Below are 20,971 nucleotides of genomic sequence, written 5' to 3' on the forward strand. Positions count from 1 at the left end.
CAAGAAAACTACTGTGGCCTTGTGAATAAAAATTGTGTCACACATATTGAATTTCCTTGTGAAGTAAAGTAAACCACTATGTTGATCAAAATAAAAGTTATTGCTTCTGATTACAGAAGAAAGAACTAGAGAATGATAGGATATTTCTACAAAAATCACTTATTCATTTCAATTTCCCCTGTTTTAAATAATACCAATACACAGGATAAATACATAAAATTGTTTTTATTTCACTAAAAAATTTGACCCAGTATTTTACAGTCTTTTTATACCAAAGATGTTATTAGAAATTTCAGTTGATTTCCTTATGCTTTTGGAAGAGGAAGCTTCAGGAAAGACATAAAATATAGTGAAAGTAATAACAAGGTTTACTGAAAAAAGTAATGACACATTTTTGAGAGCTTTACTGAGATATAAGGGGAAATCTTTTGAGAACCTTTTATAAAACTATCAAGACAAAGCTGGGTTTCTCATCACTTACATCTCAACACAAACACTTTCTTTATTCTTGTGATGTGCTTTTACCCTCCTGATTTAGTCTATTCTATTTCCATTTGAAACAATTCTTGTTTTATACTAAGGAAAATGCATGCAAAAGGCAACATCCTCTCTTGCTAGTCCTACCACCATTATTCTGTGACAATGTCTACTTCACATTGAAGTTGGGGTTATATAATGGTGATGATAAAAGCATGGAGGTTAAACAATTGAGAATTTTTCATTTTGGCGAAGAGAAAACTAGAGGGATATAATCATAATAGAGTATATGCAGTTTATCACAAGAGAGGTATGCAATTGTGTTTGTGTGTTTGGAGAAAGCTAAGGCTCCCATCACATGAAGTGAGCATAAACTCAGAATGGCAGTGCTTTGTTGATATCTTGTCTACTTCCAAAAAGGATCATTCTACAAATCAGTTTCCCTATCTTGACAAAGAGCTCTAATATCCTATTCACTTAACTGGTCTAAGTTTTTAAATTTAGAACCCTCAAATGCAATATAATCACTAGAAAGTTAATTAAAGGACAGCATACCATAAATCTGATAGCTTCATGTCTCTGGAATGAAAGAATATATATAGCTGTGGTTTAATAGTTTCTTTGGTGATTAGTAATTTGTTGGCTGGTGTTTAAAGACTTTTTTGTTATTCTTGTTGATAAGTTCCATTCCTCTAACTAGAGGGTAGAAATGAACTGTTTTTAGAAGGTGAAATTTCTAGCAATATTACAGCAGAATAGAATTTTCTGTTATTTTTACCATACCCAGTTTATTTTCTGCACTTGGGTCTACTTTCATACTTGAAAGTACTAGATATTTTTATACTAAGAAGTCCTTGAATTTCGAAGTGTAACATTCAAAATGTTTCTGCCAAAAGATTACATAATAATATCTAAAACTGTGACTTTCTGTGAAAAATAAATTTTATTCAATTTAAAATTCTGAGCACAACTTACTGTCAACTATGCAAAACCCTGTTCGACTAGACAGATGTTCTTTGGAGGCTAAAATTATTATTTAAAATAACATTTCATGTACTCTCTTTAAGTAATTCCATTTGTTAGGTACACTATGCTGACATATATAATCACATCTATTCTCCTCAAAATCTGTCACTCTTCAAGAGTCATTTCACATTTTTAAAAGTTTAAGGTACTCATTGCCCTACTCATATAATTGTAACCCCTCTGCACAGCATCTTTACAATAAAATAAAATTTAAAAAATAAACCTACTGCTATTGATTGCCAAAAAGGATAATAATGACTTCTTTTTATTTGTGGTCATTTTAAATATCAGTTGTACTATCTTGATACTCTACTATTTCATGTACATACTGGTCCAACTGTTTAAATTTTTTATTTTTACTTCTTGATTCTTGTCCTTGGGCTTGAACTCAGGGCCTAGGCACTGTCCCTTAGCTTTTTGGCTCAAGACTAGTGCTCTACCACTGAGTCACAGTCCCACTTACACCTTTTTGGTGCAGATAAGAGTCACAAAGATTTTCCTGCCCCCTCTGCTTTAGAACCCTGACCCTCAGATCTCAACCTCATGAGTAGCTACAATTACATTATAGGTGTGAGCCACTGGCTCCTGGCTCAAGTGTTTAAATTTAAAAATCATTTTTAAAACAGACAGTTTTGACCCATGCATTTTGAAACCATCCTTTATGAAAAAATACCAAATGACAGAATTTTTCAATGATGTATGTCACAATCATAAATATTTCAACTGAAATGTTTGCCTCACTGAATTTCGAGATCCAGAATAAGAGTTGAACTATAAAACATTAGACCCACCGTCAAATCTTAAACAACTTCACTAGGACTAATCACCCTGTAATATTTAACCCGGCTGAACTCCAATTATAGTCCTCATAATATAGGCAGCCAAAATAAAATTGTAACAATCTCTTATGTACAAAATATATTTATATACAATGCCTGTCAAAGAACACTTGTTTTTAAGGAATAAAAGTACTTCAAACTATTACAAATAAAATAGGTTATTAGTTGTAGCAGCACAGTTGGAGAGCCCATTAGCCAAACCAGAGTTAAAGCATAAAGAGCTGAACTGGAACTGAGAAGTCAGCTCCCAAATCAAAATAGCCCACTCTTTTCAATGCAGTGTTTGCACGATTGCTCTTTATTTCAGCTTCCCCTCTTTTGCTGTTTTCCCTGGTGTTCTCTGCTAGCTCACTGCCAAACTTGGCTTCCCCAGTCTCAACTCTAGATCACTCAGAATTCATGTTCCCACAATATTCTGACTCATCCACTCTTAATCGCATTTACAGAGTGTCCAGAGAGAATCCTTCTGTCTCATTTAAGTTTGTCAGTGATCAGTACTCAATCTACCAAGCCACGGCCAAGGGAAAGAGCTAGGAAAGTCAAATGGCGTAAACTAGGGCTGCTGAATTTATCTTTCTGCACCAGTTATCTGAAAGGATTGGCTAAGCAACTAAAGTATGTTAAGTTATGAGTAATGGAATTAGTCAAGAAAGTTAATCAAAGACCACAGCCATGTTTCTTTGGGCCTGGCTTACTTCATTTAATATACTTTTTCCAAGTCTTTTCATTTCCTAACAAATGGGGCAATGTCATTCTTTCTGATGGAGGCATAGAATTCCATTATACATATATATATATATATATATATATATAATTTTTTTGATCCACTCATTTACTGAGGGGCACATGGGTTGTTTCCATATTTTAGCTATGGTTGTAATAAACATAATTGTGTTGGTAGCCTTGGTATAGCCTTGTTCCCTTATTTGCAATAACTAGTACATGTGTAAGACAAGCAGAAAAGGTCAAAAGCTATGTACATATGACCATATAAGAAGATGTTAAGCGAAATGAACCCCAAGATAGGAACACAAATGTTATTTCTTTTTTTTCTTTCTTGGTATTGTTTCTAATGTAGCATTAGATACATTAGAAAAAAATCATGTGTTTTTTTTGTTTCTTTGTATGTTCCTCCCCTACGATATAACCCCTATTTTCACTGAATTTGATGTTGGTGCCCTGCATCTTGTATATACACTTCTCTAATTTGGGGAGGGGAAGGGGAAAGGCAAAGTGTTTAAATAGGGATACAGGTTAACCCATTGTAACAATGAGATGTACAGCATAATTGCAAAAATAAGTAGGTTAAGGATAGATTGTGGGCCATATTCAGCTTTCTGGCTCACCAGCTGTAAGCTGGACCTTCAACTAATTATTCTCACAAAGTACAGCTGATGGTGTTCATGAATACAGTAGTTTATATCCTCAAAGTTCAGTGTTAAATGAACAAGAAAACAACATGTCATGTTTTTTACTTTCCACAAAAATATCTTCACTGGATGAAAATTTAATGTTACTTTTGCAGATTCCATGCAAAGGAGGAAATTGTTATCCAAATAAAACTACGAAATGTTATTGTCTTCCTCTGTGTTTCAGTTCCTTTGATTTAGCACTAGCATGCACATGAGAATAAGATAACTCAGAAGGATAATGCTGGGGTCCTTCTTGTTCTGTGCACTAAGCAATACTAAGGGTTAAGTAATCGATTATGGACCATGAAGTTATTAATCCAAAACCCTTTACTGAGTAGGGATGGCGATGTTCACATGTCTCATGGAATGGTGTTGCTTGTAATTAATGACATAAAGAGGTTTTGTTGATTGGCACTAATTTTTTTTTTGTCAGTGCCAAGGTTAGCTTCTTTACCTTTGATTTTGGCAGAAAACAAAATAAAACAAAAACAAAAGCAAAAACCAAAAAAAACTAGGCAGCCTTTGAAAGGGTCTTGACTTGCCCTGCAGCTATTAAGATAGAGCAGATTGCAAAAAGAGCTGAGTAATGCCTGCAAAGTTAGGAAGCAGCCTTGCAGCTGTAGCTACATAATCACTGAGCATGCTCTGTAGGTCGATGCCATTTAACCCTTAATGTGCCCACAGTCCTGAGTCTAAACTCAAAACCAACCTAAAAACAGAACAATGCAAACACCAACTATATCCAAAGTTTCTTTATTCAATTTAGTAGCATCCAAGTCCCTTCTGTAGGGACCCTTTGCTTTGCCTGGTAGAGAGATTAGAAATATATTTGAAATTCCTACACGTATCTCTAATTTCCTTAAAAATTGCTAAATGCCTTTCCTTAGACCCAGTGCTTAACAGAATTAATGTCGGAAAAGCTATGTGAACTTTCAAAAAGGAAATCTTGTTTTTTTATGTCAGCTGAAAGGACGAACGTTGCTCCTGAGAAAAATGAGTTTTATTTTCAGCCTCTCTGCATCTCCACATGGCATTTGTGCTACTGCACAACTGAGCTGCATAAGTAAGTGAGCTGTATAGCTCACTTATATTAGTAATTGCTTCATGAAGACTTGCCTAAATGACATGATAGAAACTGAAGTTGAAAGTCATTGTGATTTGAAATCTTGTAGTAAGTTGTGGGATTTTAAAAAAATAAACCTTAGAAAAATGAAAAAAATAAGTGAGTGAGTCAGGCTCAAAGAGGCACAGAATGACTGTTTTCTCTCATATGTAGAAATTAGATTAAATTATAAATATATATGCAAACATATACAACATCATATATGTATATACACAGATGTATTAACAAAAGTATAGTATATGCAGGGGAGAATTCCAGTGGTATAACACCTCTAAACGATTAACAGCAGGAAAGTGGAACTTGTGCCATCATCCAGAAGAGAGGCTATGTCAAGAAGGAGGGTATAGACAAAGGGAGAAAGAAAAGGTGGATGAATGCAGTCATAATATCCAGTACAAATATGTGAAAAATGGAACTAGGAAAATTGAGGGAGTTGGGAGAGATGGAGGAGAATGATGGAGCGGATGAAGTTCAAGAATGAATGGAACTCGTAAACTGACATGTTAAATTGAAACCCCTTTGTACAACTACTTAAAGATAACAAAAAAGAAATTTTAACATTTGGATTAGTAATGTGAATACATTGATGGATAACATAAAATATTAGATTTGCAGATCTAGATGATATTTCAGGGTTTTCTTTGAATAGATTTTAATGAACAATTATTCATCCACTAAATAGTTTTGGAGGAACAGAGGAAACTATTGATTACCTATCCTTCTTATAGATGTTTTCCTTGGTTAACTAATAGGGAGTCTGAAAAGATGGGGAAATATAACATGCTAGTTATATTTTATGGGGAAATAATTGAGCTGTGCCCAATAACTATGGGAGAAGAGAGGTGTATCTGTAGTGGATGGGGAAGTGTCTTATGTCCTGACTTCTGATGAGAAAGAGTTACATGTTTCCAAATTCCTGTTTATCCATTCACCTTTTCTAGGAATATTTTGCATCATTTCTGAGATTAAAGGGGAAACCATAATTACTTTATTTCATCAAACTTCGTAGGTTTTTGACTCACATCTACATACGTTAAAACATTTTCTTTGGACGTGCTGACAATCAGTGCATCCTTGTAGCATTAGTGGTCTCAATGATCTTCCATACACATGGCACACAGAATCAATACAGAGTCATGGAATCAACAAAGGAGAAAAGCCACTGATGTGGAAAGATGCGCTAGCTAAATCTTTGTTTAGAATCACATTTCATTAACAACAACAACAACAAACCTGACTAAGGCAGAGGTAGATATTAATTGTGTCAAGAATTTGCTTTTCAGAACCACTTATTGGATATTTCTGACAAAAATTAATATGAGCATTTATGTGTACATATTGAGACATTGTTTTATACACATTCTCCCTTCTTTCAAATAGACCCTGAAAATTTTAACAATGACTTTAATAACTTTAGCAAAATGTTTTAATGAGTCATTTGAGCTCCAGATTCAGGTAACTTCAACATATGTTCCTAAATCCATCCATCCATCAAACAGTCATTCATCCTTTCAATAAACAGTTGTTATGTCTGTTGAGCCAAGAAATTTGGTGATTGTTTCTAAATATAACCAGGAAATCTCACTTCCCAACTGATTTTCTGTGTGGATTGAATAGATTTTATCAGATTCAATCTTACCTCTGGGACGCTGGAAGGTAAAATTTTAAATGTTTTATAAAACAAACACGGGGAAGGAAATTCCTCCATATTTTACCTAATAATGCTGCTTTTTTATTATATGTGAACTATGAGGGACATAATTATCAGCCAGATGGTTGTAACTATATATAAATGTTTCAGGTCTATCATCCTAGTTCCTCCAGAGACTGAGAAATAGAGGACAGGTATTGGACACTAGCCTAAGCAGAAACAATTCACTAGAATTCATCTCCAAATGTCAAAAGGCATGGTTGTTCAAGATATATTGTATCCATAAATTGCTTTGTTAAGTGGAAACTCCTTTGTACAACTTCTTAAAATAATAAAAAATAAAGAACAAAAAAACTTAAAAAATGAAATAACCAGTAAAAAGCCAGATTGGAGGTGTGGCTCAAGTGGTGGAGTACCAACCTAGAGAGTTCAAGATCCTAAATTCACGTTCAAACATTAGTACTACCATTGCCAGAAAAGGAAGGAAGGAAGAAAGGAAGGAAGGAAGAAAGGAAGAAAGGAAGGAAAGAAGAATTGTCATTATGACACATAGATGTTCTCTTCCTATGTGTTTCCCTTACTCCATGAGACATGATATAGAGAAAATTAACTGTTGAAGTTTTGTTTGTCCCTCACTACATCATGGGCACTCCATTCCATAATGCATATATCAGTAGAAATCTGTCTCCACCAGCTAGCAAGACAACTCAGACCTTAAGAGACAGCCATAATACACTCATGGGCACCCCAGCTCAACATACACATTTCACCATTTACAAATATCATTACTCTATCATAAGGGTAAAATAATTTTATTAATCCTTTGAACTCAATAACTACAACTACTCATTCTCTGGAGAAAAATTATCCCTTGTAAAATTAAACTATGAAATGAATTAGATTTTTTATTAGTTTATTGAACTCTCTCCATCATTTATGAAATTTTGATGGTCAACGATTCCAATATTTAGCATAAACTACACTTGAAAATAGAGCATACCAGCACTTCCCAAATGAGAGTTTTATTTTCAAGATAAATACTAGAATAAATACTGGCTAACTTGTAATGTCGTCCTGTTTGGGGGATTGAACTTGGGGTCTCATAGTGGGTAGGAAGGTGCCCTACACTTGGGTCATCTCCAGCTACTTTTGCCTTGGTTATTTTCCAGGTAGGAGCTCATATTGTGCCCAGGCCAACCTTGTCTTTGGTCCTCCTACTGGTGCATTCCTGATTGCTGTATCACCCAGACCTTGTGCTTCCCACATTGCTGGAAAAACAGGTGTGTACTATTGTACTGAACCACTGATTGGGATGAAGTCTTATGAACTTGGGTGTACATGCTGGCCTCAAACTGTTATCCTTCCATCTCCAGCTCTCAAGTAACTAGATTATAGGCTTAAGCCATCATGCCTGGCTCTCTTGTTCTTTTGTTTTTTAAATAACTTTTATTATGTACATTTAAGGTTTATAATATGGTATTATGAGATAGGAACATGGTAACTACCGTGAAACAGATGAACACATCTGTTGAGCATTAAGCAGACAATCTCTTCAAATGTTTTACACTAATGTATGAACAGCTCGTATTTGTCTTTTTTTATTTTTGTGTAACCATACACCTGTAATATGAGAGTGTTTCATTAATATCTCCATACATATGCACAGTAAACCACCTTCATAAAAAGAATAAATGCTAATTAACGGAATTAGAAGCAATTTGAAGAATTATTTAGAAGACAAATTCTTTTTCAAGGCTGCCAGATTTGGCATATAATAATTCAAGATGTGAAGCTAAATTTGTATTTCAAATAAAACAATGAATAATGTTTACTTAAATGTTCTCCAAACACCATGTTGGGTGTGATCATCATTTTTTAAAAAATCTGTTGTTTATTTGAAGTTAAAATTTGGTTGAACTTTTTTTCTGGCAATCCTATTCATATTTCATAAGTCATCATAGTGATATTAGTAATGTTCTCCATGGCATGTAGCTGGCCTTGGTCTCTCTGACTCCAATCTACCTGCCTAGCCATAGCTGAATCATTAGACACCATTAAGACTTTTTTGGACATTATCAACTACCTAATACTATACCAAGAAAATTAAGCAATTTTCACAACCAATCAAGACCTCTTCTAATCTAACTTGGTAACACTTCAAATCCTAAAACAACAATGTTCTGCTGAGCTTAGTGTTTTGGGGAAGGTACTGGTGGGTTTGCTAGGGAAATATATCTGGAAATTTAAGCACAGGTAAAATAATTTAACTGAAGGCTTTAATTGAACATGGTAATAGTATTTAAAATATTTGCCAGGTTTTAACAAAGCATACAGCTCCACAATTTCGGCTATAACTTGTTATGGAAAATTTTCTGAGCAATAAGGAAATGTTAGAAAACATAATGAGCGCCTCCTGGTGGCTCAAGCCTGTAATCCTAGCTACTCAGGAGGCTGAGATCTGAGGATCAAGGTTCAAAGCCAGCCCGGGCAGGAAAGTCCATGAGACTCTTATCTCCAATAAACCACTAGAAAATTGGAAGTGGTGCTGTGGCTCAAGTGGTAGAGTGCTCGCCTTCAGCTGAAGAATGCAGGGACAGCGCCCAAGCTCAGAGTTCAAGCCCCAAGACTGACAAAAAAAAGAAAGAAAAGAAAAGATATTGAGCAGATGAATAAATCCAAAAAATATTTACTATGTTCTTGAGAAATTTTTGTTATAACTAGATCTTTTCCAGTTCTTAATCAAATACTCATTAAAAGAAAAGGTGTTGAGTGCTGGGAAGGTGTCTCAGTGGTAGAGTACTTGCCTTGGACGCATGAGGCCCTGGGTTTGATTCCTCAGCACCACATAAGCAGAAAAAGCAGAATGTGGTGCTGTGGCTCAAGTGGTGGAGCGCTAGCCTTGATCTCAAAAGGTGAGGGACATCCTCCAGGCCCAGATTTCAAGTCCCACGACTGACAAAAATAAAATAAAAAAGGTGTTGACCCCACAAGTGGTTCAGTTAAAAGAATGCATGACATGCATTGAACTTTATGTTCTGTTGCATGCTCATTGTTGTTCAATTTAATGTATCTGAAAACATCTAATGAGATGAGCATCAAAATGTGCATCCAATCTAGGAAAAATCATCTTACATGAAACTATGGATGCAAGTGACATGGTGGTTTTGATCTTATTTTTAAATAATTGCATACTAATACCTCCGGATAATAAATATTGCAATATATTGTCCATACACACACACACACACACACACACACACACACACACACACACACAGATACACACACACACACACACACACACACACAGATACACACACACACACACACTTGTGGAATTAGAAGAATTTCCATTTTCCTTTATCCTGCTTGCAGTATTTAATCTCTTTTCCGCTCTACTTTGGGACTAAAAAATAATCCACGAAAATCAGATACACCTAAACCACCAAGTCCAACTCCCCTTAGACTACAACCTGATGTCTGTTTCAGTCTGGTTTCCAAAGAGGAATTCAAAGACTTTCCAGGACTCTTCAGAGTACTCTTTTACATTTACCAACTCCATCGTCTTTTCACACCTGCCCAGTGCCCCATATATGTGCATGTTCAACTCATACTTTCAGAATGGACAAAATCAGTTGCCTATGCCAGATGGTGTATATCCAGACAGAACGTGACTTGGCTCCATGTCACCTCTGCTCTGACAGATGACATCACCAGATGATGTCCACCTTATTAAAATCTGTGGCAGTCACGTGGTGGATACTCAAACATGTTAGAAATATAACCATCCCTGGAGAGTCTCTTTAACCCAGGGATACAGAATGACTGACTGCAAAATTTATACTGAAGGATAATTTAAGTCAAATTTTATATAATAAATTGAGTGTAATTTTAAGTCATAAATGATAAATAGCATGTAGAGAAAATCAATACAGTGAATTTTTGATTGAGGAAATGTCCTCAGCCTTCATGACCTATTTTTTCCCAAGTTCTTTCAGATTCCCTCATACCAAAATGATTCTTCTTAGAACAAGTATCTATAGCAATAATTATATACAATTATTTCTTTGACTAAAATGGTTCAATACTCAGAATGTATACAGAGTCTTTATCTCTGTAGTTCTGACCCCGTCGCAAGTTCTCATAACTGAAAGAGTTTTCTTTTCTTTTTCTTTAAATCATTGTGATAAGTAAAGGGATCATAGCAGATATTTATTGCCCAAGGCAGTTATCTGTGAGTCACCCTCTCTTTTCTCCCTTCTCTTAGGAGCCTCTCTTGTCCTTGTAGTTCTATTCTATTTCCCCTAGTTGCTCCTGGGTTCTATGGTGATTCTTCAGACATCACCTATGCCTTTGGCAGTTTGTGATAACATGGTTTCTAAAAATTTCTTAGAATAAGAAGTAATGTCAAACTAAGTTTATGCTAAAAATATATCCCTCTTCCCAGCAGAAATCTGTTACTCTGGGACATCTCATGTGTTATGCCATTTAAACATTCTTCTGGAGGCAGCTGCTCCAGAGCATCCCTTGAACCATTTCACACTCTGGGCAATATTTGCAAGAGTGAAACATGAAGAAAAAACAAGAAAATTAAATAACTGAGTTGCTAAGCACACGGATACCCAGATGATCCATAAGGATGTATGAGGTGTAATCCTGCCATCAGCCTCCAAAGATTTCCATATTGATTTAAAATATTGTATCTTTAAGAGAAAGGGTTGCCAAGATAGTTATTTGCAAAGTGAGAGTAGATTTGTTTTTCTTCAGCATTTTGTGTTCAATGTTAATGCTGGCCTCCATTTCCTCCCAATGAGTTTAAACCAAATAAGCTTATTTTGTTTTTTCTTTTGTTTGTTTCTTTTTTTGTCCTTTTCCCACTTGCATTATTGTATCATAGCAATAAAAAGACAACTTCTGACTTCAGCAGAATTTTTTGCTGGCTGCTACTTAGAGCTATACAATCCGTACCTCTGCCAGTACCATGGACAAAAATGACTTGCATTGCCCCAGAGAAAAGCAAGAAAAATAGCATTCATTCAGCCTCTATCTTGCTTGTTGGTTTTTTCATTAAGATACTTCTAGATACTGGTTTTCAAATAAAACTGACTGAACTCACCATCTTTTTTATAGTGAGAAGTAAGGGAAGGATGGGAAGAGGGGGCAAGTCTGTCTTTCTCATTTCCAAGTAATTGTTTTGTTCAAAACTTAGCATATAGGGCTGGGAAGGTGGCTCAGTGGTAGAGCGCTTGCCTTGCATGCTCGAGGCCCTGGGTTCAATTCCTCAGCACCACGTAAGCAAAAAGAAAGAAATCCAGAAGTGGCGCTGTGGCTCAAGTGGTAGAGCACTAGCCTTGAGCTGAAGAGCTGAGGGACAGCGCCCAGGCCCAGAGTTCAGGCCCCATGACTGGACCAAAAAAAAAAAAAAAACTTAGCATATATGCAAATTGCGTATGGTAAGGAGAAGTCAGGAAGGCAAGGTTTTCCTTTTTTTCAGCTTAGCAGGCCTGGGAAGCTCATATGAGACTTCTATTGCTCACCATCCTACCTTAAACTCTGCAAGCACCAGTATAATCATGAAGCAAACACTTCTATTCTCCCAAATCCCTGTAAGCAGATTGTTTACCCACCAGAATAAAATGATGCATTTTTTAACATGGAAGACTTACTAAAAGAGCATAGCAAATAATTTGTTTTTAATTGAGGGCATTGTCACAGACTTGATATAAACTAGTCACAACTGTTAAAGGAACTCCTTTGCATGTTTTGAGGTTTTTGTTTGTTAGTTGGATTGTTTGCTGTTTGTGTTTGCTTTTACTTTTGATAGATTTTTCAGGCTGCAGTGCTGGCTGGCTTTGGATTTGTGATTCCCCTGCCTCTGCCTCCCTGTGACTGGGAAATTATCTCCATTATAATCATCTGAACTGATCCTTTTTTTTTTTTAAATTGTATTTTATTTTATTTGAGAACATACTGTACAGGGGGGCTACAATTACATGGGCAGGATAATGCATACATTTCTTACCAAGCATTGCTGAACTGATCCTTAATTTCACATTATGCAAAATCCTCGGTCCTACTTTTTTTTTGTGTGTGTGTGTGTGTGTGTGTGTGTGTGTGTGTGTGTGTGTGTGTGTGTGTGTGTGTGTGTGTGTGTGTGTGTGTGTGTGTGTGTGTGTGTCCCATATGGGACTTCAACACAGGAACTCAAGTAATCACTTGGCTTTTTCATGAGGGTTGGCGCTCTACCATTTGAACCACACTTCTATATCTAATTTTTTTCTAGGTTTTGGATATACAAATCTCATGAATTTGTTTGCCCAGGCTGTGTTTGAACCATGATCTTAGAGCTTGAGTGATTGGAACCTAGTCCTTGGTCATACATTTAATGGCTGCCTTCTCTGTAAGGAAACAAAAAAGGTAGCCTGATAATAATAATAATATTCTCCACAAAGAACTACAGGCAGAGCTTCTCAAACAACAGCATATTTGAATCTCAATCAAAATTGATGTTTAATAGAGAAGAGATAAAAAATATTCTTTATTCAATTAGTTTGGCAGTCTGATCATCATGACCTGCAATTACAAATAAGTAAGACCATTGGATCAAACTTCCCTACTACATCAATCATTTACATATTCATGAGCAACTAGTTATTAGATGAGTCTACTGGCTTTTTGCAATAGTTATCTTATTCCAGGATCCAGGCTGAGGAAACAGCTCCTGTTTTACACATCCTCCCTTCGCCCATTCTCAGAACACAAACACAAGACAAGAGGCTATGTGGAGACACAATGTTGCAGTGATTGCTTCTCTTTGATTCGGTACTATATGTTGTCTCACATTCCATTGGCCAAAGTAAGTCACTAGGTCAAAGTGACAGGGTTCAAAAAAGTCCTTTGTAGAAATGTGACCTTTTAAGAAGTCCTACATGGTCACATATACTCAGTTATGGTTGATGGCTAACTATTTGCTCTCCTTGTATGAAGCAAATGACTGACCACATTGACAACTGAATACAAGTGAGTTGCCCATTTTGCCCCTTAAAATCCACAAGATCTGTCACTTGTGTCTTCTTAGTATATTGGAGAGTTCTGCAAGCCTGAGGCCTTCCCAGTTTAGGATCTAGCCTCACAACTATCCCCTTTGAAACTGTACCACCTGACTCAGACACTCCATTCTCTTTTCCTAGAGAGACTCATTGCTTATGCAGGTAACCCTCTTCCCTACTCATGGACTTCTAACATCCAATCTGTGATGCATTAAGATTAAGAGAGAGAAGGTGTGTACTTTCAGCAGTTTTGATTACTATTCTACTAAAATGTCTGGAGTAATAAAGACTTCATAATATGCGTGAAACCATGAAGAAATATATAGAGAGTGCATATAAATCTATATTGCTCTTTATCATACTATTACAGGATAAATTTTCTTTTTTATGTTCTCTTTTATTGTAAAAATAGTGTACAGAAGGGTGACAGTTACATGAGTAAGGCAATGAGTACATTTCCTATCCAGAATTGTTACCTCTTCCTTTGTTTTTCCCCTACCATCGCTTCTCTACCCACCCACTCAATTCCTCCCTCCCCCCCCCCAAGAGGGAGCTCATTTTCAACATACTGTCTTGTACATCCAATTGTTACAATGGGTAAACCTGTGTCCTTAATTCAGTATTTTGTTATTTTCCTTCCCCTCCCCAAATTAGAAAAATGTAAGTATAAGATGCAGGGCAATGACATCAAATACAGTGAAAACAGGGGTTACACCACAGAGAATGAACATACAAAAGAAGCAAAAAAAATCACACAGTACATTTTAAATATATTAAAAACAGTAGCAAGAAAGAAAAAAAAAGTATGTCCCTATCTTGGGGTTCATTTCATCTAATAGCATCTTATTTGGTCATATGTACATAGCTTTTGACCTTTTCTGCTTGTCCTAGACTTATACTAGTTATTGCAAATAGGTGAAAATCCTGGGACTTATGTTTCTTTGGGCCTGGCTTAATTCACTTAATATAATTTTTCCAAGTCTTTCCATTTCCTAACAAATGAGCAATGTCATTCTTTCTGATGGAGGCATAGAATTCATATATATATATATATATATATATATATATATATATATATATCACATTTTCTTGATCCATTCAGCTTCTACTGTTGGGACATCTGGGTTGGGTTGGTTCCATATCTTAGCTATGGTAAATAATGCTGCAATAAACATAGTTGTGCTGGTAGCTTTAGTATAGCCTTGTTTGTGGTTGTTTGGATAAATGCCCAAAAGTGGGATTACTGGGTCATAGGGGAGTTCTATGTGTAGTCTTTTGAGGAACCTCCATAGTAGTTTCCAAAGTGGTTGAACAAATTTACACTCCCAGCAACAATGCAGTAAGATTCCCTTTTGGCCACATCCCCTCCAGCATCTGTTGTTATTTCCAAATAGGGAAAGCTGAAGTAAAACTCTCCCTCTTTGCAGATGACATGATCTTGTATTTAAAGAATCCCATGGACTCCACTCCCAAATTACTCGAGCTGAATTTGAAACTGTGGCAAAGTAGCAAGGTATAAAATTAACCCTCAAAAAGCAATGGATTTTCTGTATACCAACAATGAGAACAGTATGGCTGAAATAAAGAAAACAACTCCATTCTTAATAGCCCCACAAAAAAAAAAATACCTAGGAATTACCTTAACCAATAAGTGATGAAAACTTTACAAACTTGAAAAAGGAAATCAGAGCAGAATTTAGGAACTAGAAAAACCTCCCATGTTCCTGGATTGGAAGGCTCAACATCATGAAAATGGCAATACTTCCCAAGGCTATCTACAAATTCAATGAGATACCTGTCAATATTCCAACCTCATTCTTCAAGGAAATAGAAGAGACAATCCAAAAATTCATGTGGAACAATAAAAGACCCTGAATAGCAAAAACAATCTTTAACAGAAAGAACAGTGCTAGAGGGATATGAGTACCAAATTTCAAACTCTACTACAAAGCCATAGTAATCAAAACAGCTTGGTAATGGCACAAGAAGAGACCTCAGGACCAATGGAATAGAATTGAAAACCCAGAAATGAACCCACAGACCTATAGCCACCTAATCTTCCATAAGGAGCTAAAAAAATAGAATGGAAGAAAGACAGCCTCTTCAGTAAATGGTGATGGCAAAATTGGTCAATCACTTGTAGAAAACTAAAGCTAGATCCTTATATATCACCCTGTACCAGTATCAACTCCAAATGGATCAAAGACCTTGCAGTCAAAGCAGACACCCTGAAAACATTACAGGACAGAATAGGAGAAACCTTAGGTCTCCTTGGCACAGGCCAAAATTTTCTTGAGAGACCCAGTAACACAACGAATCAAAGAAAGGTTGGACAAATGGGATTGCATGAAGTTTCAGAGCTTCTGCATGCCAAAGGACATAGCTAGCAAGATCAATAGAAAGCCCAAGGTTTGGGAGAAGATTTTCACTGGCCATACAACGGACAAGGGTCTCATATCTAAAATATACCTGGAACTCAAAAAATTAAATTCCCCAACAACAAATCTTCAAAGAAACAACTGCCCAATAAATAAGTGGGCTAAAGACTTAAAGAGAAACTTCTCTGAAGAGGAAAGGAGGATGGCCAATAGACACATGAAGAAATGCGCAACCTCCCTAGCCATAAAAGAAATGCAAATCAAAACAACATTGAGATACCACCTTGCCCCAGTTAGAATGGCTAGAATCAATAACTCTAATAAACAATAGATGCTGGAGGGGATGTGGCCAGAAGGGAACCTTACTTCATTATTGGTGGGAGTGTAAAGTTGTTCAACCACTTTGGAAAGTAGTATGGAGGTTCCTTAGAAGACTCCACATAGAGCTCTCCTATGACCCATATTTGGGCATTTACCTGAATAATCACAAACAAGACCATACTAAAGCTACCAGCACAACTATGTTTATTCACCATAGCTAAGATAGGGAATCAACCCAGATGCCCCTCAGTAGATGAATGGATTAAGAAAATGTGGTATATATACTCAATGGAATTCTATGCCTCCATCAGAAAAAATGACATTGCCCCATTTGTTAGGAAATGGAAAGACTTGGAAAAATTATATTAAGTGAAGTAAGCCAGGCCCAAAGAAACATAGGTCCCATGGTTTTCCTTATTTGCAATATCTAGTATATGTCTGAGTCAAGCAGAAAAGGTCAGATAAGATGATGTTAAGCGAAATGAACCACACGATAAGGACACAAGTGGTTTTTTTCTTTCTTACTATTGTTTCTAATGTATTTATAAGGTACCACGTGATTTTTTTTGTTGCTTTGTATGTCCCTCCCCCATGGTATAACCCCTGTTTCCACTGTATTTGATGTTGGTATAATTTGGGGAGGGGAAGGGAAAAAACAAATTGCTGAAAGAAAGATTTTTCGAGGTTGCTTTTACATCTCTAATTTCATAAAATACTGCTTCAAATTTTTATGTTAAAATGCAGTTGTGTTTCTAGTATAAATATCTATTTCAGTATTTATATATTTCAGTATTTATATATTTATGCTATAATTTAGAACTTTTATTACTACTTTGCTGGAAATATTAATACTTAATGATATTTAACAATTTGTAGTCAACATCATTAGAGAACAGGTTATTAGTTTTTGTTTTGTTTTGTCGGTTGTTAGGCTTGACTCAAGTCCTAGACATCATCCCTACGCTTTTTAGCTCAAGATTTGCACTCTACCACTTTGAGCCACAGCTCCACTTCTGACTTTTGAGTAGTTAATTGGATATAAGAGTCCTATGGGGATTTTTCTGCCCAGGTTAGCTTTGAATTGGAATCCTCAGGTCTCAGCCTCCTGAGTAGCTAGGATTACAGGTGATAGTTTTTACGTGAGCTGCTCCTTGTCATTGTTGTTATTCTTCCTCCCTCATCCCTTCTTCCCCTCGTCCACCTCCTCCTCCTTCTGTACTCATTGCCTTACTTACGTAACTAACTCCTCTGTACATCACAATAAATTTATTTACAATAAAATAAAATTAAAAATTATGTAGCAAGGAAATTAATAGACTGGAAAGAATGGAAGCTATAACAATAAGCAGAAACCCATTAAAATAGACTCCAATGTCATCTCTTGACTCATAAAAATCAAATACAACAAAAATATAGAGAGACAAATATAGTCCAAGATACAATATAAGGTGAATTTCATGTGACATACTAACCTCCACTGATTTTTTTAAACCAAAGATTAAGTTTCCTCTCAGTGTTTTTAGAAAGTCATTAAGAAAAATCTATATTAGAAGAAAATGAAAACAAAATATACCAAGAAATAGTACAAACTACATTATCACCTTATAACAAATCTAACATATATATAAAAATTTGTAAAAAATTAAATATTTAAAATATATTTAATGAAAAGCTCTTGCATTAGGAAAAAATTGAATCAAAATGTAAGGATTTTTGTGATTTTATTTGAATATTCTTCAATACAAGTGTAAAATAAATTTATCTAATTCTAAAGGTTCATAACCATTTAGGAGGCTACCTTTACTAATTTAAGGAAATCTGGTATATTTAAGCATTTGCAATCCTAATTAAGAATATATCTTTTTATTTACTTTTATTTACTTACTTTTGGGTTGTTTACTTGAAAAAAATTAACATTTACATTAAGAATGTTCTCCCATTGCATTTCCTCTTTTACATAGAGTTTATTTTTAGATACATAGCAATCTTGAGCCAAAGAGCACAGAGTTCCTATAATACAACCCAGTGCCCCTACAAGTAGATAGGCTCCTCTAACATCAACATCTGACACCAGAATGGTACGTTTATTTCAAGGATGAAATTACACAGCATAATGACCAAAAGTCTAGTTATGTTCAGGTTCACTCTTAGAACAGTATATGCTGTGGGGTTGGATAGTTATATATGACGTGTGCCTTCCATTGTAGTATTCCACATAGTATTTTCATTGTCCTCAAAATCCCTATGCTTTGTCCATATAGCCCTCCAGTCTTGTAATTCCTCAAAACCAGCATCCTATCTATCTTCTATCTCTATCATTATCTTTTCCAAAATACCGTAAGCTTGGAATCATATACTATGTCCTCTCCGGGTGGCTTTTTGCACTGAGTAATAGCCATTTAAAGCTTTTCTGTCTTTACATGGTTTTGTAACTTACATACAGTGCTAAAAAAAACTCATTGCCTGGATGTATCCCAGTTTATTTACCTTCAAGAAGGATGCCTTTGTTGCATCCAAGTTTTAGAAACTATGATGTAAACATACACACATGTGTAAGATTCTACACATCTTAATGTAAGATTTTTATGGACATACATTTTTAACTTCTTTGGGTTAAATATAAAATTGTGTAACTTCTGGATCATATGCTAAGAATCTGTTCAGGTTTGTAAGAAATTGCCAAATTATCTTCCACTTCGCCAATAAGTAATAAATGAAAACTCCTGTTACTCTATAACCTTGCCAGCATTTAATATTGTCAGTGTTGTGAACTTTGGTCATTCATCTTTTTTTTGTGCCAGTATGGGCTGAAATTTTGGGCCTGGGTGCTTTTCCTGTGTTTTTGTTGTTTGTTTGTTTGCTCAAGGCTACTGCTCTACTTGAGCAACAGCTCCATTTTCAGGGTTTTTTTTGTTTTTTTTTTTTGTTTTTTGTAATTAAGTAGAAATAAGAGTCTCACAGACATTCCCCTTAGTCTGGTTTTGAAATCCAATCCTCAAATCTTGGCCTCAAGAATAGGTAGGCTCACAGGTTGAGCTACCAGCACTGGGCACTGAACTTTGTTAATTCTACTAGGCATGCAGGACTCTCGTTTAATTTTTATTTCACTAGTAGAATCCAATGTAGGTAATATTTACATATGTTTGCATGCATTTGGTGTATACTTGTTTTTAATATACATCTATCTTTGGTCACTTTTTATTCATTTACTTATTGTTGGCTTTAAAAAACATTCATTTGAAGAAGTCCTTTATTAAATCAATCTTTTGTAGAGATGCTTCCCAGTATATCTCCTCACCCCATCCTCTGGACATTGTCTTTAACAGAGAAGAAATTTAAAAGTCAGCTTATCAAGTCTCTTTTTATGGATCCAGTCTTTGATGCCACAAATAAAAAGTCCCAGAAATTCAAAAAGACAACTAGGATTTTTCTTGTGTCCCCTTTTGGAAATTTTTATAGTTTTGCATTTTACATTTGGATCTATGGTCCATTTTGAGTCCATTTTTGTGCATGGTATATCTGTGAATAAATTGGTGTTTACTTTTGCATGTGGATGTTGTACTGGCAATACTTATTGAAAAGTCTTCTCTTTTTATTGTTCTGTACTGTGTCGCTTCTTTGTAATAGATCAGTTGGGTATAGTTTTGTGGATCTGTTTTTAGGCTCTCTTTTGTGTTCTGTTAATATGTGTCCATGTGCATATATGTGTGTTTTCCCTTATTTTCTATATTGAGATTGTGTTTATTTGAGGTTATACATAAAATGAAAAATGAAAAACTATATAGTCCATAAAAACTGAAATGGAATAAATTCTCAAATACTTAAGTGTCAAATACAGGATCTATAACAGTTTGTATGTATATGTTATTATTTGTATATGTGTTTAATATGGAATACATATGAAAATACATACTCTTGTTCTAGTATAGATGGGTTACCTAGCTAGCAAAATATCTAGGAAACAAAGAATTTTTTCTCTTAGAATAAATAATGAGGTGGGATAGAGGCTTAACATTATATTTTTGTTACTACATACGTGTGTCTACTTGTTAACTTTAACTTTTAGTAAATAAATGACAATCTTTTCTTGATGCCTAATTGGGAAACTTGAGATTTTATATAAAATATTTTTTTCTGTAGCTTTCCAGGCAGCCTGTTCTTCCACTCATAAGCTAACAGAAGGAAGGTACAAATTTAGACTTAGATTCTCCCCCTTTTCCTGGTCATCTACTGAAAAATATAAGCATAAACCTCACCTCAATGGGAGCCTCCTTTAGTTAAATCTGAGGTCCCTGTAGGACACTTCACAAATAAGTATGTTTGCAATTTTATTGTAAGCCAAAGCTATGATAATCTTAATGAGTTAATGTGATATCCAAATAAAACTTGTGCTTAAGCAGAGCTCAGGCTCTGGAAAGTTTTGGCATAGGAATAGCTGTGAAATTTGAGCCCATATTAAATATACCTTAAAACGCTGTGTCTGGGATTAGCCTCTGGCAGCAAATCAGTTATGACTCTGCTATATGGAGCTAAGAGTTTTGCCTCAGATCCTCTAATATGTGTAGCACTGTTAGTCTATAGAATCAGCAAGAACATCATTATTTCTTTAGTGAAGAAAACACATCAGTTCCTACTGAGTATGTGGCAGTATCTTCTTTTGAGTTATTTTTCTTTCGTAACCACAGAATCCTGCTC

At 35.4% G+C, this 20,971-nt stretch overlaps 1 protein-coding gene across 2 annotated transcripts in view; it reads left to right on the plus strand.

Moving 5' to 3' along the window:
* Nucleotides 1–20,971, plus strand: part of Scn1a (sodium voltage-gated channel alpha subunit 1) — a 129,846-nt gene that overhangs the window by 23,131 nt on the left and 85,744 nt on the right. For both annotated transcript variants that reach the window (XM_070021632.1, XM_070021642.1), the window contains exon 2: nucleotides 7,698–7,808. The gene's annotated coding sequence lies outside the window, so the exon portion shown is untranslated. The remainder of the gene's footprint in view (nucleotides 1–7,697; nucleotides 7,809–20,971) is intronic.

This window comes from Dipodomys merriami, unplaced genomic scaffold (assembly GCF_024711535.1).
Source record: "Dipodomys merriami isolate MVZ:Mamm:240054 unplaced genomic scaffold, mDipMer1.0.p SCAF_1, whole genome shotgun sequence".
Taxonomy (NCBI): domain Eukaryota; kingdom Metazoa; phylum Chordata; class Mammalia; order Rodentia; family Heteromyidae; genus Dipodomys; species Dipodomys merriami.